Genomic DNA, 10,532 nt, shown 5'->3' with positions numbered 1-10,532 from the left:
CCTAGATACCTGTTGCACAGAAATTGTGAGATAAGAAACGTTGACTGCTTAATTCACAAATTTTGAAGTGATCATTATGCAACAATAGTTAACTTATACACTTGAGGAATCATCTTGCAACCAACAAGAACACCAAGCTGATAATAAAGAGAAGGCTATGAGAACAGTGGAGAAATGGAGCTACAGCCCTAATTAATGCACCCTACAGCCCCCTTTACCTCTAGTTCTCTTTAGCTACATAAGCCAATAAATAAATGTCCTTTATTTTTTTAAGCCAATTTGCATTAGGTTTCCAATATTTGCAAAGAAAAGTTGGCTAATGAAGAATTTGTTTGAGGGGACTCAATACCTTCCAGTGCGACCTCCAAACCACCCTGATCTCTGCCCATTTCCTCATACAGCAGCCCTTTGTCTCTCTGCCCACTTACTCTTACCCATTCTTCATGGCATTGCTCAAATCTCACCTTTTCTGATCTGATGACCACTGCAAGAAGGTATCCAGGTCATCTCAATTCAGATAGTACTTTTGCTGTCACTTCTGTTCGTTTAGCACTTGTCATACACTCTCTTATCTTTGATGAGTATATGTTTATCTAGATCGTAACCTCATTGAAAGTAGGAACCATTTTTATGCGCTTTTAATTGCCATAATTCTCATGATAGTAGACACTTGTTAAATATTGTTTGATTCACTCTATCAGTCAGGATTTCTTATGCAAAAGTGAACTACCTGACTTGGAATCAAAGATCTTCATTCTGGCAGGTCAGATGCCAAGATACCTGCTGTAGGAAAAGGAATAATCAGAAGAAAGGAGGGGGTTGTCTTTTTACTGGTCCATATTTTCTCAATTCCATTCCTTTTGAGCATACAATAATGAAGGATTTTAAAGATTCTACTTGATTCCTGACAATATCATCTCATAAAACTTTCTGTGTGTTTGAAAAGGATACATAGCTCTCCAGGTAAGCCATGACTATTACATATATTTTTGTAGCAAATGTAATAGCCATTCTAAACAGCCTGAATTCAGAGTACAACTTCCAACTACTAACAACATTCTGGGACAGCTCCTACAGTTTTGAAACGACTATGTTAAAGAAATCCAGTCCAATTTAAAACTTTACTTGCAGCCCCTTCCTTCCTGTAGGCCAGGCCATTTGTGACTAGGGCCTGAAACGGGAAAGGGGACTGGTTTCCCTTTCACTTTTCCATCCTTCCTTCTCGAGTGGTGGGCTTGAGGGTTGGAGCTGCTAGTAGAAGCAGAGATAGAAAGGGACAAGTGTCTCTTTCAGTGCTGCATTAGGGCTTTCTCTTGGCTGATGCTGCTTATTGGCCTCTAGGTGGCAGACATCCTGACACTGGCTCTTCCGTGGGGTACATGTGAGGGTTCTTTAGAGACTACTGAGGGGTGTCCGCAGGACAAAGTCTTCACCTTGATCTAATACTCCCCAGTTGCTACGGCCTCTTATAGAGGGTACTGGCAAGTCAGCTCAAGTCCAGCTACTTTTCATGGAGGCTTCTTGACTTCTGGGAGGCTCACATATCACTGCCATGTCACAAGGTAGGCACAGGCTGCTCTGCTAGCTCACTTCTCTCTGCCCTATTGTCTCATTTCGATTCTCTGTTCCTTCACTGATACAACCACTAGGATCAATCATATGGTTTGATGACAAAGAAATAAGATATCATTACCTTCTAGGACACCTAGGTGACTCAGTCGGCTAAGCATCCGACTCTTGATTTCGGTTCAGGTCATAATCTCACAGTTCACGGGATCGCGCCCTGTGTCGGGCTCTATGCTAACAGCACAGAGCCTTTTTGGGATTCTCTCTCTCCTTCTCTCTGTTCCTCCCCTGCTCTCTCTCTTTCTCTCTCTCTCAAAATAAACTTTTTTTAAAAAGATATCATTATCTTCTTTTAATCCCAATTTCTGCAGATGGTCCTCAGAGCACCCTCAAAGGGGAAGCCGCAGTGCTTTCCAGTAGGCCAAAATTCATGACTCTAACAACATGTCCACCTCCCCTTATCTAGTCAAAAAGTAGATAGGGTTTGAGGAGTGGTTCAGCCTCAGATGATGATAGGCAGGGTACAGGGAGGAGTTTCCTGGAGGGAGAGAGAGTCATTTGTCTGACTCATTAAATCCTACAGGTAATATCTCGTCTCAATATTAAGAATATGGTGTACTTTGTCCTTAACTTTGCTTCTAGTTGCCAATTGCCCACTCAATACTCTGAAATACATGGCAAAGAAAGGAAACTTGGTCTGTTGGGGAAAACTGGGTTCTTGCCTCAGCTTGTGAGCATGAGCTACCACAATGCTATTATGGTAGTCTTAATTCTCCATATTTTCTCACTTGCAAAATGAGAATACTATTTACTTGATTGATCAGTTTCATATACAACACAAGCTAAAAAGGGAATCACATTAATTTCATTCAATATTTATCTTGTGTCTATAGAAGAGCATTCAGTGAAAAAATACTTTCAGTTTCTGAGCACTGATTTATAATTTCAGCTTGTAATGTATTATGTATAAGGTGTTAGGACTCTTGTGAGAATTCAGTGTGATCATGCATGAGGATGGCTTTGCACAGAGACAAGTACTCAATGAATATTACCCATCATTATTATCATCATCTCTGTGGCCTTACACAAGTCATTTAAGCTCTCTGAGTCTTCATTTCCTCATTTTTAATTGAGGATAGTAACAGAGTTGTGAAGAGTCTATGAAACCATACTATCTGGAAGCAATTGTAAATTTCTTTGTAAATGTCAGATATTATTTATGAAACAAGGACATTAGACCTTTAAAGGATTTTCCTCTTCTAAAATGCTATGCATTTACTATTTGGTACTATGAAGAAAGAGAAAAAAAAATTCACCTTTCAATACGGTGTGTTGGAGTCATTAATAAATAAAAGCAGCAAACACTGCCTCATTCTATCCATGAACTCACAATTTCCACAGAGTGTAAGAGACTGTTCTCTTCTATCATACTTTCAATTTTTATCTATTCTCTGAAATATTTTACCTCCTCAATGTGTACATTTCAAGCACCTTCACATAACCTAAAATGGAAAGGAAATTGCTTAAGAGGCAGTGGAAAACTACCAAAGAATCAGCCAATAAAATTTAGTCATGGGGTGACCTATTCCAGTTCCTAACATGTAACACACTGGTGGGAAATTTTCTTTCTTCCATCCTGCCTTCAAATATGAACACTGATCCTGTCACAGAGATGTTAACTCCATTTTGGAATTTCCAAATCTTATCATATTCCTTGACTGTTGAATAAGGTATAAAGTATATTCAAAAACTAAAGTTTCTTTTTTTTAATTTTTTTTTTTCCAACGTTTATTTATTTTTGGGACAGAGAGAGACAGAGCATGAACGGGGGAGGGGCAGAGAGAGAGGGAGACACAGAATCGGAAACAGGCTCCAGGCTCTGAGCCATCAGCCCAGAGCCTGACGCGGGGCTCGAACTCCCAGACCGCGAGATCGTGACCTGGCTGAAGTCGGACGCTTAACCGACTGCGCCACCCAGGCGCCCCTAAAGTTTCTTTTTAATCTATTTAAGTTACATGCATTGGCTAGTCTGTCAGAAATATCTTGACTGCATCAGCCAACTGAAATTTGAAAGAAACGTAAATCTAAGTTTCTGTTTTCACAACTCACCATAATTATTTTATTGCAATCTTCAAGTATGAAATTGAAACAAACTCTGCTATGTCTGTCTTTAAGGAATAAAATAGTAGTTAATGCATTTTGGCTATTTAAGACATTCAGACTCACAATTATTTCTAACCATTAAGCTTTGAAATAGGAGATTTTCTTGGCAACAGAGTCAATTTCAAGTTTGAAAATGGAGCCTCTATGCAAAATCGCAAGTGGCTCTATCAAGAAAAATATCTTTTGAATGGTCTGGACATATTTATATAGCTCTTTATAATTTGAAAAGTGTCTTTACACACACTGTTTTATTTTATGTATGAGTTTCCTTGAGAGGGAAATAGAGGAGAAAAAAGAAAATGTGGTTTAGTGAAGGTCAGTGACTTACTCAAGGTCACAGGAACTGGTAAAGCAGAAAGGAATACATTGGTCTCTTGATTCCTGGCCTACAGATCCCTCTCACCATAACAGGCTGCTTTAGAAATCCATGGAGTCTCTCTCTGCCCCTCCCCCGTTCATGCTCTGTCTCTCTCTGTCTCAAAAATAAATAAAACGTTAAAAAAAAAAAAAGGGGCGCCTGGGTGGCGCAGTCGGTTAAGCGTCCGACTTCAGCCAGGTCACGATCTCGCGGTCCGTGAGTTCGAGCCCCGAGTCGGGCTCTGGGCTGATGGCTCAGAGCCTGGAGCCTGTTTCCGATTCTGTGTCTCCCTCTCTCTCTGCCCCTCCCCCGTTCATGCTCTGTCTCTCTCTGTCTCAAAAATAAATAAAACGTTAAAAAAATAAATAAATAAAAAATAAAAAATAAAAAAAAAAAAGAAATCCATGGAGTGCTCTGAAATTCTAAAAGACCATCTTACCTATCACCCTGCCACGTACCAGTTAAAAATCATGCCACTTAAACCCAGACATTCAAGATCATGCCCAGGATGGAGAAATGCTTACAACACATTTCATTTACTCATTCAGTCATTTGAAAACCATTTGTTGAGGATACACTATGTGTCCAGCTTTGTGGTGGCACTTGGAATGCAGTTGTAAGTAAACCAGACATGGTTCCTACTGTCCTGGAGCTTACAGTTTAGTCATGGAGATAAATACTGCTCACATACTCACACAGTAAATACTGTATATCACTAAGAACCAGAAGTAAGTCCAGAAAGAGTATAGCATGCTTTAAAAATGTCTAATACAGAAACCTGGCCTCATCCGAAACATCAGGGGTGGGAAAATAAGGAGCATCCTAGGCCATGGAAGGACATGCCAGGCCAGGAGGATCACATCTGTAGAAACCCCAAGGCAAGAAGGAAAATTGAACATACTTTATGGTAGCAATTTTATTGAAGCAAAGGTAGGAAAGTCTAGCAGGAAATATACCAAATCATTTATGATGTTTTCTTTTGGAGAGGAATTGGCAATGTTCGTTTTCTTATTTATGCTTTATTGAAATGTTCCAAATTTTCTAAAATGAAAAATATGAGTTTTGTGATCTTGGGGGCAAGTCAGCCTAAAGAAATGGGAAAGAGCTGACTAGAAAATCTAGCCCAAAAGGTTCCCATGTGAGAAGAAGGGAAAACAAGACTCTCCCAGTCACTCTAGGCCAGAAATTCAGGAGCTGAAGTGTGAAGCTGAAAAGTAAACAGTACAAGAACATAATTAGTGCTTTGGTGATTTAAAAGGTCCCTAAATACTCAAAATGTATAAGCTGTGAATGAAAAGGAACAAATGTGTACTGAGCCCTCTTATGTGCCAAGAACTATCCTACTCTCTTTATGGCATTTCCTGGGAACAGTAGTATACAGATAACGGTGCTTTATTTCTACAATTTGCCCACTGACTGTGTTCCTTTCTCTCACACTAAACCCTATAAAATGTGAATTATAATCCCATTTTACAAATAAAAATGAAAGTGAGATTTAAAGAGAGGTTAAGTAATTTGCTCAAAGCTGAACATCTATTAGGTAGGAGGGCTGAAATTAAAAGAAAAGTTCTCATTTCAAAGGAGCTCCTAGGACTCCTGTCACCTGTATAAATGTGATGGAGATTGTTTACATTAAGATTTTCCCATTAAGAATTGGGAAAAAAGTATGATTATGGTTGTTTTGCTGCTAGCCAAAAGGGATAGTATTGTGCTGGTAGGATGGTAGGGGGACCTGTGCTGTGGACAGCACAGTATTTCTAAACATTTACATTGTGCCAATGGTCTGTTCTAATCACATTAGAAATCTTGTCTAATTTAGTTCTCATAACAAGCATATGACATAGGTACTATTATCATCCCTAATATGCAGATAAGGAAATTGAGTTCTAGACAGGTAAAACAATAACAGCTTGCCCAAGATCACACAGAGCTGTCACAGCAGGCAAGATGGATCCAGAATCTGTAGGCCTAACCATCACACTACACTTCCTTCCTAAATTCTTAACGGATTCTCTCGGTTCCTTCTACATGTGAGTGATCTATTTCCAAAACTTCCTTCCATGGGCTGGTACCTCTGCTTAGACTGGTGAAAAACAAGCTTCTCTGGAAGCTTGAAGCAGGCAGAAAACCACTTTGATACTACCTTTTACCTAAAAGTTTTGAGACCTGGCCTAGAGAAAGTCTGCTCCTAATTCTTGGAATGAAAACTAAACAATAATCCTGAGGCTCCTATTGCCCAAAAGCAGCTTGCCTTGCAAAAACAAAGTGTCTAGCTTAGTGGTTCTCAAACTGTAGCATACATCAGAATCATTCAGAGAACTTGTTAAAATGCAGATTGCTGGGCACCACCCCCAGAAGTTCTGACTCAGTAGGTTTGGAGTAAGGCCCAAGAATTTGCCCTCTAACAAGCTCCCAGGTGATGCTGATGTTGCTGGTGGAGAGACTTTGAGAACACCTGACACAGTCTCAAGGAAGGCAAGACCATTCTGGGAAAGAAGCAAGACTCACGGGAGTGTCAGCACCTTGCACCTAGGCCCTGAAACTGAGTTCCTCCCATCCTGGCCCCACCTCTCCTTTAATGACCTAATTCCAGAGTAAGTGAGTGAGGTGAAGAAGAAACTATGGCTCTCAAACCTGCAATGAACCAAGACTGGAAGTGTTTGCTGAGAAAAACAAACAAAATAAAACAAAAAATGGACGTTCACTTGTTTTGTTTTGCTTTGTGTTCTATAGTGGTTTTGTTTTGTTTTTGTTTGGTTTTTGGTTTTTGGTTTCTGGTAAGGGATTCTGATTGATATGTCATTTAGGTAATTGTCCTTAACCTGCAAGTAAAAGCAAGACCTACCCAAGCTTTAAAATGTTAGTTACATTAATCCTCAAATCTCTAAGTTCACCTACAGATGTACAAAATAAAAATTCCATTTAACTTTTTGAGTTACAAAGGAAGTCCCAAAACCCAAAATGGTGACTTAAGTGACAACCGAGCGCCCTCTGGTGGGAACTGAATTCTCCATGGTCCAAAGGCTGCAGGAGTGTTTCCCATGCTAAACAGCAATAAATGAGATTTCCATTACTTTTTGAACTCTTTGAAGTCAGTGAATGTATTGTGTATTGAGGACAAATATACGAAAAAAGACTGACTTTAGGGGAGATATTTTGGAACTGTTATGAAAACAGAAGGAAGCTAAATTTTAGATGAGATTGATCTAAATCAAATCTGTTACTCCTCAGATTTTTACCCACTAGTTTTAGCTCCATTGATGATTCTTGCAAGAATCAATTACTATGATGATGACAGAGAATATTTTTATTTACATTATAGACTCCAAAGCACCTAAATAGCACGTTAATACACATAACTAGGATTCTGGAAAACTCTTAAAATTATCTCAAGTTATAAATGTATTCTACTGGGGGCACCTGGGTGGCTCAGTCTGTTGAGTGTCCGACTTCGGCTCAGGTCATCATCTCACAGTTCATGAGTTCCAGCCCCGCACAGGGCTCTGTGCTGACTACTTGGAGCCTGGAGCCTGCTTCGGATTCTGTGCCTCCCTCTCTCTCTATGCTCCTCCCGCCCTCACGCTCTGACTCTCTCAGAAAGAGAGAATAAATAAATAAATAAATAAATAAATAAATAAATAAATAAATTCTACTGGTCTCACTTGAAAATGCCTATGACTTTCACTGAAGTCATCAGCCTTGTTTCCATTTACTTGACATTATATAAAACAATCTTTTGTATTTTGTAAAGTATCCTGACCCACTGCGTGGATCTCTCTGAATTCACAGCACAGAGCTATAGGTTCAGATCCAGGTCTAAGGGATTCAGGTCAGGACATCTTTAAGATATTAAGTCGAAGAGGTAATCTCTAGAGTTTGCATGGTTGCTAGTAACCACCAGCTGGATTATTATAACATGACATCAATGTTTTCCTACCAACCCTTCAGTCCATCAGAAGAGCTGATGAAAATTTTGAACAAATTGTATTTTTGAACATAGTAACTGAATTAGTATTCTGCATTTCCTTCTTTTTAGAATTCTAATAATAGCAGCTAGCATTTATTCAATGTAAACTATGTGTTATTCACAAGCTTACTGGATGTCTTCCTATTTCCATGTTCCAGATCAGGAAACTCAGACTTAAAGTGCTTAGAACTCTCACCCAAGTGCACACAGCTAATAAAGAACAGAGCAGAGATTTAAAGCCAAGAATTTCTAACTATAGTCAACCAGTATAAGGAGGCATACTACCTCCTCCTTTTTTTTAATCTTTTTGCCAATAATAAAGAAAAAGACAAGTGGGGACACAAGTAGTATTCTCTTTGAAGGTGCCCCATTATCTTTATAAATCTGTTCCTCTTAGACTCCTTTATTTCTATGGAGGCAGCAGCATGTTCTCAATCCCTTGTAATCCAACCATTTATAACATTTGACCTAAGCCACACTACCAAATGCAGTGAACTACCCAAATGTTTTCACTGCTGGTCTCCTTCTCTCTATTCCCGTTTCTAGCATTCTGGTGCACCATCCTGACTCTTCTGTCTGGCTTCAATCTCTCTGCCTCTATTTTGTCTCATTTACTACCTGAGATCATTCTTCCCAAAGCATGGCTCTGCTTGCACATTTGCCCAATGCAAAGCCCAAGGCCCATTAGGCATAGAACCCTAAGGCATTCATGACTTGGTTCCAACCCACCACTCCAGCCACATCCTCTTTATCATGCTTAGCAAACTCTTTACTCCAGTCACAAACAGGAAGTCTCAGCTCTTCTCAAACAATATCCTGAGGGTATCCATGCCTTCTCTGGGACATTTCCACCCCATCAAGTTGCTAAATGCAAATCTTACCAACCCTTCAAGGCCTACATCCAAATACTTTCTTTATGATTCCCATCATTCCTGATTATGCAAACTAGAATTTACTTCTGCTCCTCTAAATTTTATTTCTACTTCCCCTGTGCCATTTATTGTTTCTCACCTTGTGCTACAGGACAAATCCACGGGAGTGGTTGACAAGTACCTCAAATTTCGCATCTGATGTCACCATCTCTCAAGTCTAAACCTTTCAGAAACCTGGGAGTTATCCTGAATCCTCCTCCTTCCCTCAGCCTCACCCCTTACAGTAAATCAGGGTCCAGATTTTGTACTCCCCAAATATCTCTTACATTTGCTCCCACTGAGTACTCTTATAATGTCCTGGTTTAGGTTCCCCCTTATCGTTCACAGAACTATAGCAATTAGTGTCAACGCTGTTCTTGTATCTGATCTTACTTACTTCCTCAAATGCATCAACTCACCACACAAGACATCTCTTGGAAATTCAAAACTCCACACCACTCTCCTGCTTAATAGCATCTGTAGGTTCTCCACTGCCCACAGAGCACAGTCCAAGATCCACAGCAGAGAAACTTCCATCCTCCACTTTGCATCCTACTACTTTCCACCTTCACTTTACAGTTGAGTAACTGCAAACTGATTCTAGTTCCTTGAACACACTGTTATTTTACACTTGTCTGCCTTTGTTCTTGCCTGGATTAACCTTCTCATCAACACTCCTTTTGCAGGGTTCTGCGTTGCATTACCCTTGGGGATACCATTCACACAGGATACAATTTGTTGTGCCAGCAATAGCCCTTGGTACCCTCAGTCCCTCTTCTCTACCTAATGAACTCATACCTGTTATTTTGGTCCAGTTCAAAATTCATCTCTCCCAGAAGCTTTCCTGGAATTCTTCTGTAGTCTTGCACATGGCTTCTTACCATATTTTAAAACAAACATCTGGTTATGCACTTGCTTCTCCCATTACCAGGCTTGAGGGCAAAGACCATGACTTGTCTTTGTAGCTCTGACTCCTAGCCCAGTGCCTCACACACTCAATAAATGTTAGTTAAACTGAAATGTTATGTTCGTGCCATTTCACTTGCAGGACTGTGATTTGGTAGAGAGAAGGAATTCTGGCTTACAGCACATATCTTTACATTCTTCATAGACATCACACAGAAAGCTGACTGAGTTATCAGCATATCCTGGAGAGCTTTTTTTAAACATAAATTAGTTGGAATTGAGCATATTTCAAAGGTGGCATATCACATCATTGGGGGTGGCAAGATAGCAACCATTTCTCCAACAGTGTTAATTTTCACTATATATATATATATATATATACACATATATATATACATATATATATATATGATACAATGTGACTAATAGTTTAATAATTTGATTGTGATAGGGAGCTAATGCTGAGTGAGTAGAGAAAATGTGTATGAGACATAGGACACAGAACCACTTTCCTGGAATGGCTGTCTACTCTGTTGGCATGTCTGATATTTATTTGAGTATATGTTTGTTCTTATGTTAACTTTGATATTTATGAAGTGTGCTGCAAGCAAAATTGCCAGGTAAGGCCAAAGATTAAAGAGCAAAATGAGGCTCTGGAGTG

This window comes from Lynx rufus, unplaced genomic scaffold (genome assembly GCF_022079265.1).
Source record: "Lynx rufus isolate CCGP_SWC_20201006 ecotype Redwood Valley unplaced genomic scaffold, mLynRuf1.p SCAF_8, whole genome shotgun sequence".
Lineage (NCBI taxonomy): Eukaryota > Metazoa > Chordata > Mammalia > Carnivora > Felidae > Lynx > Lynx rufus.
The sequence above is the reverse complement of the archived record's forward strand: the minus strand, read 5'-3'. Positions refer to the sequence as shown.